The sequence below is a fragment of the Engystomops pustulosus genome, chromosome 9 (assembly GCF_040894005.1).
Source record: "Engystomops pustulosus chromosome 9, aEngPut4.maternal, whole genome shotgun sequence".
Classification (NCBI taxonomy): Eukaryota; Metazoa; Chordata; class Amphibia; order Anura; family Leptodactylidae; genus Engystomops; species Engystomops pustulosus.
Window position 1 is genome coordinate 67,725,851 of NC_092419.1, and position 13,619 is coordinate 67,739,469.

The following is a 13,619-nucleotide window of genomic DNA, read 5'->3' on the forward strand; positions in this document are numbered from 1 at the left end:
AAGCCTTAAGCTGCATCGCTGCTGTGATCCGACAAGAGCACGCGCATTCAGCTTAGAATGGCCGTTGACAGCAGCTGTTCAATTTGAACCTTCTTTTACTATCTCATAGAGAAACTAACAAAATTTTCAGGTTCAAAAAGGTCAATAGAACTTGGGATTCCCAGCCAGTCTCCCATGCTGGTACTTGCCAAGCCTTAAGCTGCAATGCTGCTGCGATCTGACGAGAGCAGGCACATTCAGCTTAGAATGGCCGTTGACAGCAGCTGTTCAATTTGAACCTTCTTTTACTATCTCATAGAGAAACTAACACAATTTTCAGGTTCAAAAAGGTCAACGGAACTTGGGATTCCCAGCCAGTCTCCCATGCTGGTACTTGCCAAGCCTTAAGCTGCATTGCTGCTGCGATCTGACGAGAGCAGGCACATTCAGCTTAGAATGGCCGTTGACAGCAGCTGTTCAGTTTGAACCTTCTTTTACTATCTCATAGAGAAACTAACACAATTTTCAGGTTCAAAAAGGTCAACGGAACTTGGGATTCCCAGCCAGTCTCCCATGCTGGTACTTGCCAAGCCTTAAGCTACATTGCTGTTGCGATCTGACGAGAGCAGGCACATTCAGCTTAGAATGGCCGTTGACAGCAGCTGTTCAATTTGAACCTTCTTTTACCATCTTTGACAGAGAAACTAACAATTTTCAGGTTCAAAAAGGTCAACGGAACTTGGGATTCCCAGCCAGTCTCCCATGCTGGTACTTGCCAAGCCTTAAGCTGCATTGCTGCTGCGATCTGACGAGAGCAGGCACATTCAGCTTAGAATGGCCGTTGACAGCAGCTGTTCAATTTGAACCTTCTTTTACTATCTCATAGAGAAACTAACACAATTTTCAGGTTCAAAAAGGTCAACGGAACTTGGGATTCCCAGCCAGTCTCCCATGCTGGTACTTGCCAAGCCTTAAGCTACATTGCTGCTGCGATCTGATGAGAGCAGGCACATTCAGCTTAGAATGGCCGTTGACAGCAGCTGTTCAATTTGAACCTTCTTTTACTATCTCATAGAGAAACTAACACAATTTTCAGGTTCAAAAAGGTCAACGGAACTTGGGATTCCCAGCCAGTCTCCCATGCTGGTACTTGCCAAGCCTTAAGCTGCATTGCTGCTGCGATCTGACGAGAGCAGGCACATTCAGCTTAGAATGGCCGTTGACAGCAGCTGTTCAATTTGAACCTTCTTTTACCATCTTTGACAGAGAAACTAACAATTTTCAGGTTCAAAAAGGTCAACGGAACTTGGGATTCCCAGCCAGTCTCCCATGCTGGTACTTGCCAAGCCTTAAGCTGCATTGCTGCTGCGATCTGACGAGAGCAGGCACATTCAGCTTAGAATGGCCGTTGACAGCAGCTGTTCAATTTGAACCTTCTTTTACTATCTCATAGAGAAACTAACACAATTTTCAGGTTCAAAAAGGTCAACGGAACTTGGGATTCCCAGCCAGTCTCCCATGCTGGTACTTGCCAAGCCTTAAGCTGCTGCGATCTGACGAGAGCAGGCACATTCAGCTTAGAATGGCTGTTGACAGCAGCTGTTCAATTTGAACCTTCTTTTACTATCTCATAGAGAAACTAACACAATTTTCAGGTTCAAAAAGGTCAACGGAACTTGGGATTCCCAGCCAGTCTCCCATGCTGGTACTTGCCAAGCCTTAAGCTGCTGCGATCTGACGAGAGCAGGCACATTCAGCTTAGAATGGCCGTTGACAGCAGCTGTTCAATTTGAACCTTCTTTTACTATCTCATAGAGAAACTAACACAATTTTCAGGTTCAAAAAGGTCAACGGAACTTGGGATTCCCAGCCAGTCTCCCATGCTGGTACTTGCCAAGCCTTAAGCTGCATTGCTGCTGCGATCTGACGAGAGCAGGCACATTCAGCTTAGAATGGCCGTTGACAGCAGCTGTTCAGTTTGAACCTTCTTTTACTATCTCATAGAGAAACTAACACAATTTTCAGGTTCAAAAAGGTCAACGGAACTTGGGATTCCCAGCCAGTCTCCCATGCTGGTACTTGCCAAGCCTTAAGCTGCTGCGATCTGATGAGAGCAGGCACATTCAGCTTAGAATGGCCGTTGACAGCAGCTGTTCAATTTGAACCTTCTTTTACTATCTCATAGAGAAACTAACACAATTTTCAGGTTCAAAAAGGTCAACAGAACTTGGGATTCCCAGCCAGTCTCCCATGCTGGTACTTGCCAAGCCTTAAGCTGCATTGCTGCTGCGATCTGACGAGAGCAGGCACATTCAGCTTAGAATGGCCGTTGACAGCAGCTGCCTAATTTCTACTTTCTTTTACTATCTCATAGAGAAACTAACACAATTTTCAGGTTCAAAAAGGTCAACGGAACTTGGGATTCCCAGCCAGTCTCCCATGCTGGTACTTGCCAAGCCTTAAGCTGCTGCGATCTGATGAGAGCAGGCACATTCAGCTTAGAATGGCCGTTGACAGCAGCTGTTCAATTTGAACCTTCTTTTACTATCTCATAGAGAAACTAACACAATTTTCAGGTTCAAAAAGGTCAACGGAACTTGGGATTCCCAGCCAGTCTCCCATGCTGGTACTTGCCAAGCCTTAAGCTGCATTGCTGCTGCGATCTGACGAGAGCAGGCACATTCAGCTTAGAATGGCCGTTGACAGCAGCTGTTCAATTTGAACCTTCTTTTACTATCTCATAGAGAAACTAACACAATTTTCAGGTTCAAAAAGGTCAACGGAACTTGGGATTCCCAGCCAGTCTCCCATGCTGGTACTTGCCAAGCCTTAAGCTGCTGCGATCTGACGAGAGCAGGCACATTCAGCTTAGAATGGCTGTTGACAGCAGCTGTTCAATTTGAACCTTCTTTTACTATCTCATAGAGAAACTAACACAATTTTCAGGTTCAAAAAGGTCAACGGAACTTGGGATTCCCAGCCAGTCTCCCATGCTGGTACTTGCCAAGCCTTAAGCTGCATTGCTGCTGCGATCTGACGAGAGCAGGCACATTCAGCTTAGAATGGCCGTTGACAGCAGCTGTTCAGTTTGAACCTTCTTTTACTATCTCATAGAGAAACTAACACAATTTTCAGGTTCAAAAAGGTCAACGGAACTTGGGATTCCCAGCCAGTCTCCCATGCTGGTACTTGCCAAGCCTTAAGCTGCTGCGATCTGATGAGAGCAGGCACATTCAGCTTAGAATGGCCGTTGACAGCAGCTGTTCAATTTGAACCTTCTTTTACTATCTCATAGAGAAACTAACACAATTTTCAGGTTCAAAAAGGTCAACAGAACTTGGGATTCCCAGCCAGTCTCCCATGCTGGTACTTGCCAAGCCTTAAGCTGCATTGCTGCTGCGATCTGACGAGAGCAGGCACATTCAGCTTAGAATGGCCGTTGACAGCAGCTGCCTAATTTCTACTTTCTTTTACTATCTCATAGAGAAACTAACACAATTTTCAGGTTCAAAAAGGTCAACGGAACTTGGGATTCCCAGCCAGTCTCCCATGCTGGTACTTGCCAAGCCTTAAGCTGCTGCGATCTGATGAGAGCAGGCACATTCAGCTTAGAATGGCCGTTGACAGCAGCTGTTCAATTTGAACCTTCTTTTACTATCTCATAGAGAAACTAACACAATTTTCAGGTTCAAAAAGGTCAACGGAACTTGGGATTCCCAGCCAGTCTCCCATGCTGGTACTTGCCAAGCCTTAAGCTGCATTGCTGCTGCGATCTGACGAGAGCAGGCACATTCAGCTTAGAATGGCCGTTGACAGCAGCTGTTCAATTTGAACCTTCTTTTACTATCTCATAGAGAAACTAACACAATTTTCAGGTTCAAAAAGGTCAACGGAACTTGGGATTCCCAGCCAGTCTCCCATGCTGGTACTTGCCAAGCCTTAAGCTGCTGCGATCTGACGAGAGCAGGCACATTCAGCTTAGAATGGCTGTTGACAGCAGCTGTTCAATTTGAACCTTCTTTTACTATCTCATAGAGAAACTAACACAATTTTCAGGTTCAAAAAGGTCAACGGAACTTGGGATTCCCAGCCAGTCTCCCATGCTGGTACTTGCCAAGCCTTAAGCTGCATTGCTGCTGCGATCTGACGAGAGCAGGCACATTCAGCTTAGAATGGCCGTTGACAGCAGCTGTTCAGTTTGAACCTTCTTTTACTATCTCATAGAGAAACTAACACAATTTTCAGGTTCAAAAAGGTCAACGGAACTTGGGATTCCCAGCCAGTCTCCCATGCTGGTACTTGCCAAGCCTTAAGCTGCTGCGATCTGATGAGAGCAGGCACATTCAGCTTAGAATGGCCGTTGACAGCAGCTGTTCAATTTGAACCTTCTTTTACTATCTCATAGAGAAACTAACACAATTTTCAGGTTCAAAAAGGTCAACAGAACTTGGGATTCCCAGCCAGTCTCCCATGCTGGTACTTGCCAAGCCTTAAGCTGCATTGCTGCTGCGATCTGACGAGAGCAGGCACATTCAGCTTAGAATGGCCGTTGACAGCAGCTGCCTAATTTCTACTTTCTTTTACTATCTCATAGAGAAACTAACACAATTTTCAGGTTCAAAAAGGTCAACGGAACTTGGGATTCCCAGCCAGTCTCCCATGCTGGTACTTGCCAAGCCTTAAGCTGCATTGCTGCTGCGATCTGACGAGAGCAGGCACATTCAGCTTAGAATGGCCGTTGACAGCAGCTGTTCAATTTGAACCTTCTTTTACTATCTCATAGAGAAACTAACACAATTTTCAGGTTCAAAAAGGTCAACGGAACTTGGGATTCCCAGCCAGTCTCCCATGCTGGTACTTGCCAAGCCTTAAGCTGCATTGATGCTGCGATCTGACGAGAGCAGGCACATTCAGCTTAGAATGGCCGTTGACAGCAGCTGTTCAGTTTGAACCTTCTTTTACTATCTCATAGAGAAACTAACACAATTTTCAGGTTCAAAAAGGTCAACGGAACTTGGGATTCGAAGCCAGTCTCCCATGCTGGTACTTGCCAAGCCTTAAGCTGCATCGCTGCTGTGATCCGACAAGAGCACGCGCATTCAGCTTAGAATGGCCGTTGACAGCAGCTGTTCAATTTGAACCTTCTTTTACTATCTCATAGAGAAACTAACAAAATTTTCAGGTTCAAAAAGGTCAATAGAACTTGGGATTCCCAGCCAGTCTCCCATGCTGGTACTTGCCAAGCCTTAAGCTGCAATGCTGCTGCGATCTGACGAGAGCAGGCACATTCAGCTTAGAATGGCCGTTGACAGCAGCTGTTCAATTTGAACCTTCTTTTACTATCTCATAGAGAAACTAACACAATTTTCAGGTTCAAAAAGGTCAACGGAACTTGGGATTCCCAGCCAGTCTCCCATGCTGGTACTTGCCAAGCCTTAAGCTGCATTGCTGCTGCGATCTGACGAGAGCAGGCACATTCAGCTTAGAATGGCCGTTGACAGCAGCTGTTCAGTTTGAACCTTCTTTTACTATCTCATAGAGAAACTAACACAATTTTCAGGTTCAAAAAGGTCAACGGAACTTGGGATTCCCAGCCAGTCTCCCATGCTGGTACTTGCCAAGCCTTAAGCTACATTGCTGTTGCGATCTGACGAGAGCAGGCACATTCAGCTTAGAATGGCCGTTGACAGCAGCTGTTCAATTTGAACCTTCTTTTACCATCTTTGACAGAGAAACTAACAATTTTCAGGTTCAAAAAGGTCAACGGAACTTGGGATTCCCAGCCAGTCTCCCATGCTGGTACTTGCCAAGCCTTAAGCTGCATTGCTGCTGCGATCTGACGAGAGCAGGCACATTCAGCTTAGAATGGCCGTTGACAGCAGCTGTTCAATTTGAACCTTCTTTTACTATCTCATAGAGAAACTAACACAATTTTCAGGTTCAAAAAGGTCAACGGAACTTGGGATTCCCAGCCAGTCTCCCATGCTGGTACTTGCCAAGCCTTAAGCTACATTGCTGCTGCGATCTGATGAGAGCAGGCACATTCAGCTTAGAATGGCCGTTGACAGCAGCTGTTCAATTTGAACCTTCTTTTACTATCTCATAGAGAAACTAACACAATTTTCAGGTTCAAAAAGGTCAACGGAACTTGGGATTCCCAGCCAGTCTCCCATGCTGGTACTTGCCAAGCCTTAAGCTGCATTGCTGCTGCGATCTGACGAGAGCAGGCACATTCAGCTTAGAATGGCCGTTGACAGCAGCTGTTCAATTTGAACCTTCTTTTACCATCTTTGACAGAGAAACTAACAATTTTCAGGTTCAAAAAGGTCAACGGAACTTGGGATTCCCAGCCAGTCTCCCATGCTGGTACTTGCCAAGCCTTAAGCTGCATTGCTGCTGCGATCTGACGAGAGCAGGCACATTCAGCTTAGAATGGCCGTTGACAGCAGCTGTTCAATTTGAACCTTCTTTTACTATCTCATAGAGAAACTAACACAATTTTCAGGTTCAAAAAGGTCAACGGAACTTGGGATTCCCAGCCAGTCTCCCATGCTGGTACTTGCCAAGCCTTAAGCTGCTGCGATCTGACGAGAGCAGGCACATTCAGCTTAGAATGGCTGTTGACAGCAGCTGTTCAATTTGAACCTTCTTTTACTATCTCATAGAGAAACTAACACAATTTTCAGGTTCAAAAAGGTCAACGGAACTTGGGATTCCCAGCCAGTCTCCCATGCTGGTACTTGCCAAGCCTTAAGCTGCTGCGATCTGACGAGAGCAGGCACATTCAGCTTAGAATGGCCGTTGACAGCAGCTGTTCAATTTGAACCTTCTTTTACTATCTCATAGAGAAACTAACACAATTTTCAGGTTCAAAAAGGTCAACGGAACTTGGGATTCCCAGCCAGTCTCCCATGCTGGTACTTGCCAAGCCTTAAGCTGCATTGCTGCTGCGATCTGACGAGAGCAGGCACATTCAGCTTAGAATGGCCGTTGACAGCAGCTGTTCAGTTTGAACCTTCTTTTACTATCTCATAGAGAAACTAACACAATTTTCAGGTTCAAAAAGGTCAACGGAACTTGGGATTCCCAGCCAGTCTCCCATGCTGGTACTTGCCAAGCCTTAAGCTGCTGCGATCTGATGAGAGCAGGCACATTCAGCTTAGAATGGCCGTTGACAGCAGCTGTTCAATTTGAACCTTCTTTTACTATCTCATAGAGAAACTAACACAATTTTCAGGTTCAAAAAGGTCAACAGAACTTGGGATTCCCAGCCAGTCTCCCATGCTGGTACTTGCCAAGCCTTAAGCTGCATTGCTGCTGCGATCTGACGAGAGCAGGCACATTCAGCTTAGAATGGCCGTTGACAGCAGCTGCCTAATTTCTACTTTCTTTTACTATCTCATAGAGAAACTAACACAATTTTCAGGTTCAAAAAGGTCAACGGAACTTGGGATTCCCAGCCAGTCTCCCATGCTGGTACTTGCCAAGCCTTAAGCTGCTGCGATCTGATGAGAGCAGGCACATTCAGCTTAGAATGGCCGTTGACAGCAGCTGTTCAATTTGAACCTTCTTTTACTATCTCATAGAGAAACTAACACAATTTTCAGGTTCAAAAAGGTCAACGGAACTTGGGATTCCCAGCCAGTCTCCCATGCTGGTACTTGCCAAGCCTTAAGCTGCATTGCTGCTGCGATCTGACGAGAGCAGGCACATTCAGCTTAGAATGGCCGTTGACAGCAGCTGTTCAATTTGAACCTTCTTTTACTATCTCATAGAGAAACTAACACAATTTTCAGGTTCAAAAAGGTCAACGGAACTTGGGATTCCCAGCCAGTCTCCCATGCTGGTACTTGCCAAGCCTTAAGCTGCTGCGATCTGACGAGAGCAGGCACATTCAGCTTAGAATGGCTGTTGACAGCAGCTGTTCAATTTGAACCTTCTTTTACTATCTCATAGAGAAACTAACACAATTTTCAGGTTCAAAAAGGTCAACGGAACTTGGGATTCCCAGCCAGTCTCCCATGCTGGTACTTGCCAAGCCTTAAGCTGCATTGCTGCTGCGATCTGACGAGAGCAGGCACATTCAGCTTAGAATGGCCGTTGACAGCAGCTGTTCAGTTTGAACCTTCTTTTACTATCTCATAGAGAAACTAACACAATTTTCAGGTTCAAAAAGGTCAACGGAACTTGGGATTCCCAGCCAGTCTCCCATGCTGGTACTTGCCAAGCCTTAAGCTGCTGCGATCTGATGAGAGCAGGCACATTCAGCTTAGAATGGCCGTTGACAGCAGCTGTTCAATTTGAACCTTCTTTTACTATCTCATAGAGAAACTAACACAATTTTCAGGTTCAAAAAGGTCAACAGAACTTGGGATTCCCAGCCAGTCTCCCATGCTGGTACTTGCCAAGCCTTAAGCTGCATTGCTGCTGCGATCTGACGAGAGCAGGCACATTCAGCTTAGAATGGCCGTTGACAGCAGCTGCCTAATTTCTACTTTCTTTTACTATCTCATAGAGAAACTAACACAATTTTCAGGTTCAAAAAGGTCAACGGAACTTGGGATTCCCAGCCAGTCTCCCATGCTGGTACTTGCCAAGCCTTAAGCTGCATTGCTGCTGCGATCTGACGAGAGCAGGCACATTCAGCTTAGAATGGCCGTTGACAGCAGCTGTTCAATTTGAACCTTCTTTTACTATCTCATAGAGACACTAACACAATTTTCAGGTTCAAAAAGGTCAACGGAACTTGGGATTCCCAGCCAGTCTCCCATGCTGGTACTTGCCAAGCCTTAAGCTGCATTGATGCTGCGATCTGACGAGAGCAGGCACATTCAGCTTAGAATGGCCGTTGACAGCAGCTGTTCAGTTTGAACCTTCTTTTACTATCTCATAGAGAAACTAACACAATTTTCAGGTTCAAAAAGGTCAACAGAACTTGGGATTCCCAGCCAGTCTCCCATGCTGGTACTTGCCAAGCCTTAAGCTGCATTGCTGCTGCGATCTGACGAGAGCAGGCACATTCAGCTTAGAATGGCCGTTGACAGCAGCTGCCTAATTTCTACTTTCTTTTACTATCTCATAGAGAAACTAACACAATTTTCAGGTTCAAAAAGGTCAACGGAACTTGGGATTCCCAGCCAGTCTCCCATGCTGGTACTTGCCAAGCCTTAAGCTGCATTGCTGCTGCGATCTGACGAGAGCAGGCACATTCAGCTTAGAATGGCCGTTGACAGCAGCTGTTCAATTTGAACCTTCTTTTACTATCTCATAGAGACACTAACACAATTTTCAGGTTCAAAAAGGTCAACGGAACTTGGGATTCCCAGCCAGTCTCCCATGCTGGTACTTGCCAAGCCTTAAGCTGCATTGATGCTGCGATCTGACGAGAGCAGGCACATTCAGCTTAGAATGGCCGTTGACAGCAGCTGTTCAGTTTGAACCTTCTTTTACTATCTCATAGAGAAACTAACACAATTTTCAGGTTCAAAAAGGTCAACGGAACTTGGGATTCGCAGCCAGTCTCCCATGCTGGTACTTGCCAAGCCTTAAGCTGCAATGCTGCTGCGATCTGACGAGAGCAGGCACATTCAGCTTAGAATGGCCGTTGACAGCAGCTGTTCAATTTGAACCTTCTTTTACTATCTCATAGAGAAACTAACACAATTTTCAGGTTCAAAAAGGTCAACAGAACTTGGGATTCCCAGCCAGTCTCCCATGCTGTTACTTGCCAAGCCTTAAGCTGCATTGCTGCTGCGATCTGACGAGAGCAGGCACATTCAGCTTAGAATGGCCGTTGACAGCAGCTGTTCAATTTGAACCTTCTTTTACTATCTCATAGAGAAACTAACACAATTTTCAGGTTCAAAAAGGTCAACGGAACTTGGGATTCCCAGCCAGTCTCCCATGCTGGTACTTGCCAAGCCTTAAGCTGCATTGCTGCTGCGATCTGACGAGAGCAGGCACATTCAGCTTAGAATGGCCGTTGACAGCAGATGTTCAGTTTGAACTTTCTTTTACTATCTCATAGAGAAACTAACACAATTTTCAGGTTCAAAAAGGTCAACGGAACTTGGGATTCCCAGCCAGTCTCCCATGCTGGTACTTGCCAAGCCTTAAGCTACATTGCTGTTGCGATCTGACGAGAGCAGGCACATTCAGCTTAGAATGGCCGTTGACAGCAGCTGTTCAATTTGAACCTTCTTTTACCATCTTTGACAGAGAAACTAACAATTTTCAGGTTCAAAAAGGTCAACGGAACTTGGGATTCCCAGCCAGTCTCCCATGCTGGTACTTGCCAAGCCTTAAGCTGCATTGCTGCTGCGATCTGACGAGAGCAGGCACATTCAGCTTAGAATGGCCGTTGACAGCAGCTGTTCAATTTGAACCTTCTTTTACTATCTCATAGAGAAACTAACACAATTTTCAGGTTCAAAAAGGTCAACGGAACTTGGGATTCCCAGCCAGTCTCCCATGCTGGTACTTGCCAAGCCTTAAGCTACATTGCTGCTGCGATCTGATGAGAGCAGGCATATTCAGCTTAGAATGGCCGTTGACAGCAGCTGTTCAATTTGAACCTTCTTTTACTATCTCATAGAGAAACAAACACAATTTTCAGGTTCAAAAAGGTCAACGGAACTTGGGATTCCCAGCCAGTCTCCCATGCTGGTACTTGCCAAGCCTTAAGCTGCATTGCTGCTGCGATCTGACGAGAGCAGGCACATTCAGCTTAGAATGGCCGTTGACAGCAGCTGTTCAATTTGAACCTTCTTTTACCATCTTTGACAGAGAAACTAACAATTTTCAGGTTCAAAAAGGTCAACGGAACTTGGGATTCCCAGCCAGTCTCCCATGCTTGTACTTGCCAAGCCTTAAGCTGCATTGTTGCTGCGATCTGACGAGAGCAGGCACATTCAGCTTAGAATGGCCGTTGACAGCAGCTGTTCAATTTGAACCTTCTTTTACTATCTCATAGAGAAACTAACACAATTTTCAGGTTCAAAAAGGTCAACGGAACTTGGGATTCCCAGCCAGTCTCCCATGCTGGTACTTGCCAAGCCTTAAGCTGCTGCGATCTGACGAGAGCAGGCACATTCAGCTTAGAATGGCTGTTGACAGCAGCTGTTCAATTTGAACCTTCTTTTACTATCTCATAGAGAAACTAACACAATTTTCAGGTTCAAAAAGGTCAACGGAACTTGGGATTCCCAGCCAGTCTCCCATGCTGGTACTTGCCAAGCCTTAAGCTGCTGCGATCTGACGAGAGCAGGCGCATTCAGCTTAGAATGGCTGTTGACAGCAGCTGTTCAATTTGAACCTTCTTTTACTATCTCATAGAGAAACTAACACAATTTTCAGGTTCAAAAAGGTCAACGGAACTTGGGATTCCAAGCCAGTCTCCCATGCTGGTACTTGCCAAGCCTTAAGCTGCATTGCTGCTGCGATCTGACGAGAGCAGGCACATTCAGCTTAGAATGGCCGTTGACAGCAGCTGTTCAGTTTGAACCTTCTTTTACTATCTCATAGAGAAACTAACACAATTTTCAGGTTCAAAAAGGTCAACGGAACTTGGGATTCCCAGCCAGTCTCCCATGCTGGTACTTGCCAAGCCTTAAGCTGCTGCGATCTGATGAGAGCAGGCACATTCAGCTTAGAATGGCCGTTGACAGCAGCTGTTCAATTTGAACCTTCTTTTACTATCTCATAGAGAAACTAACACAATTTTCAGGTTCAAAAAGGTCAACAGAACTTGGGATTCCCAGCCAGTCTCCCATGCTGGTACTTGCCAAGCCTTAAGCTGAATTGCTGCTGCGATCTGACGAGAGCAGGCACATTCAGCTTAGAATGGCCGTTGACAGCAGCTGCCTAATTTCTACTTTCTTTTACTATCTCATAGAGAAACTAACACAATTTTCAGGTTCAAAAAGGTCAACGGAACTTGGGATTCCCAGCCAGTCTCCCATGCTGGTACTTGCCAAGCCTTAAGCTGCATTGCTGCTGCGATCTGACGAGAGCAGGCACATTCAGCTTAGAATGGCCGTTGACAGCAGCTGTTCAATTTGAACCTTCTTTTACTATCTCATAGAGAAACTAACACAATTTTCAGGTTCAAAAAGGTCAACGGAACTTGGGATTCCCAGCCAGTCTCCCATGCTGGTACTTGCCAAGCCTTAAGCTGCATTGATGCTGCGATCTGACGAGAGCAGGCACATTCAGCTTAGAATGGCCGTTGACAGCAGCTGTTCAGTTTGAACCTTCTTTTACTATCTCATAGAGAAACTAACACAATTTTCAGGTTCAAAAAGGTCAACGGAACTTGGGATTCGAAGCCAGTCTCCCATGCTGGTACTTGCCAAGCCTTAAGCTGCATCGCTGCTGTGATCCGACAAGAGCACGCGCATTCAGCTTAGAATGGCCGTTGACAGCAGCTGTTCAATTTGAACCTTCTTTTACTATCTCATAGAGAAACTAACACAATTTTCAGGTTCAAAAAGGTCAATAGAACTTGGGATTCCCAGCCAGTCTCCCATGCTGGTACTTGCCAAGCCTTAAGCTGCAATGCTGCTGCGATCTGACGAGAGCAGGCACATTCAGCTTAGAATGGCCGTTGACAGCAGCTGTTCAATTTGAACCTTCTTTTACTATCTCATAGAGAAACTAACACAATTTTCAGGTTCAAAAAGGTCAACGGAACTTGGGATTCCCAGCCAGTCTCCCATGCTGGTACTTGCCAAGCCTTAAGCTACATTGCTGCTGCGATCTGATGAGAGCAGGCACATTCAGCTTAGAATGGCCGTTGACAGCAGCTGTTCAATTTGAACCTTCTTTTACTATCTCATAGAGAAACTAACACAATTTTCAGGTTCAAAAAGGTCAACGGAACTTGGGATTCCCAGCCAGTCTCCCATGCTGGTACTTGCCAAGCCTTAAGCTGCATTGCTGCTGCGATCTGACGAGAGCAGGCACATTCAGCTTAGAATGGCCGTTGACAGCAGCTGTTCAATTTGAACCTTCTTTTACCATCTTTGACAGAGAAACTAACAATTTTCAGGTTCAAAAAGGTCAACGGAACTTGGGATTCCCAGCCAGTCTCCCATGCTGGTACTTGCCAAGCCTTAAGCTGCATTGCTGCTGCGATCTGACGAGAGCAGGCACATTCAGCTTAGAATGGCCGTTGACAGCAGCTGTTCAATTTGAACCTTCTTTTACCATCTTTGACAGAGAAACTAACAATTTTCAGGTTCAAAAAGGTCAACGGAACTTGGGATTCCCAGCCAGTCTCCCATGCTGGTACTTGCCAAGCCTTAAGCTGCATTGCTGCTGCGATCTGACGAGAGCAGGCACATTCAGCTTAGAATGGCCGTTGACAGCAGCTGTTCAATTTGAACCTTCTTTTACTATCTCATAGAGAAACTAACACAATTTTCAGGTTCAAAAAGGTCAACGGAACTTGGGATTCCCAGCCAGTCTCCCATGCTGGTACTTGCCAAGCCTTAAGCTGCATTGATGCTGCGATCTGACGAGAGCAGGCACATTCAGCTTAGAATGGCCGTTGACAGCAGCTGTTCAATTTGAACCTTCTTTTACTATCTCATAGAGAAACTAACACAATTTTCAGGTTCAAAAAGGTCAACAGAACTTGG

The 13,619-nt window shown here is 45.7% G+C and overlaps 14 pseudogenes; all 14 read right to left on the bottom strand.

The window, feature by feature from the left end:
* Positions 1-328: 328 nt before the first annotated feature.
* Positions 329-447, bottom strand: LOC140100277 (5S ribosomal RNA; annotated as a pseudogene).
* A 70-nt stretch (positions 448-517) lies between these two features.
* Positions 518-636, bottom strand: LOC140093338 (5S ribosomal RNA; annotated as a pseudogene).
* A 70-nt stretch (positions 637-706) lies between these two features.
* Positions 707-825, bottom strand: LOC140100278 (5S ribosomal RNA; annotated as a pseudogene).
* Positions 826-895: 70 nt separating this feature from the next.
* LOC140082364 (5S ribosomal RNA) lies at positions 896-1,014 on the bottom strand (annotated as a pseudogene).
* Positions 1,015-1,084: 70 nt separating this feature from the next.
* LOC140100280 (5S ribosomal RNA) lies at positions 1,085-1,203 on the bottom strand (annotated as a pseudogene).
* Positions 1,204-1,273: 70 nt separating this feature from the next.
* Positions 1,274-1,392, bottom strand: LOC140100281 (5S ribosomal RNA; annotated as a pseudogene).
* Positions 1,393-1,824: 432 nt separating this feature from the next.
* Positions 1,825-1,943, bottom strand: LOC140100282 (5S ribosomal RNA; annotated as a pseudogene).
* A 251-nt stretch (positions 1,944-2,194) lies between these two features.
* LOC140080656 (5S ribosomal RNA) lies at positions 2,195-2,313 on the bottom strand (annotated as a pseudogene).
* A 251-nt stretch (positions 2,314-2,564) lies between these two features.
* On the bottom strand, positions 2,565-2,683 carry LOC140100283 (5S ribosomal RNA; annotated as a pseudogene).
* Positions 2,684-2,934: 251 nt separating this feature from the next.
* On the bottom strand, positions 2,935-3,053 carry LOC140100284 (5S ribosomal RNA; annotated as a pseudogene).
* Positions 3,054-3,304: 251 nt separating this feature from the next.
* Positions 3,305-3,423, bottom strand: LOC140080657 (5S ribosomal RNA; annotated as a pseudogene).
* A 251-nt stretch (positions 3,424-3,674) lies between these two features.
* Positions 3,675-3,793, bottom strand: LOC140100285 (5S ribosomal RNA; annotated as a pseudogene).
* Positions 3,794-4,044: 251 nt separating this feature from the next.
* Positions 4,045-4,163, bottom strand: LOC140100287 (5S ribosomal RNA; annotated as a pseudogene).
* Positions 4,164-4,414: 251 nt separating this feature from the next.
* LOC140080658 (5S ribosomal RNA) lies at positions 4,415-4,533 on the bottom strand (annotated as a pseudogene).
* Between the last annotated feature and the right edge of the window lie 9,086 nt (positions 4,534-13,619).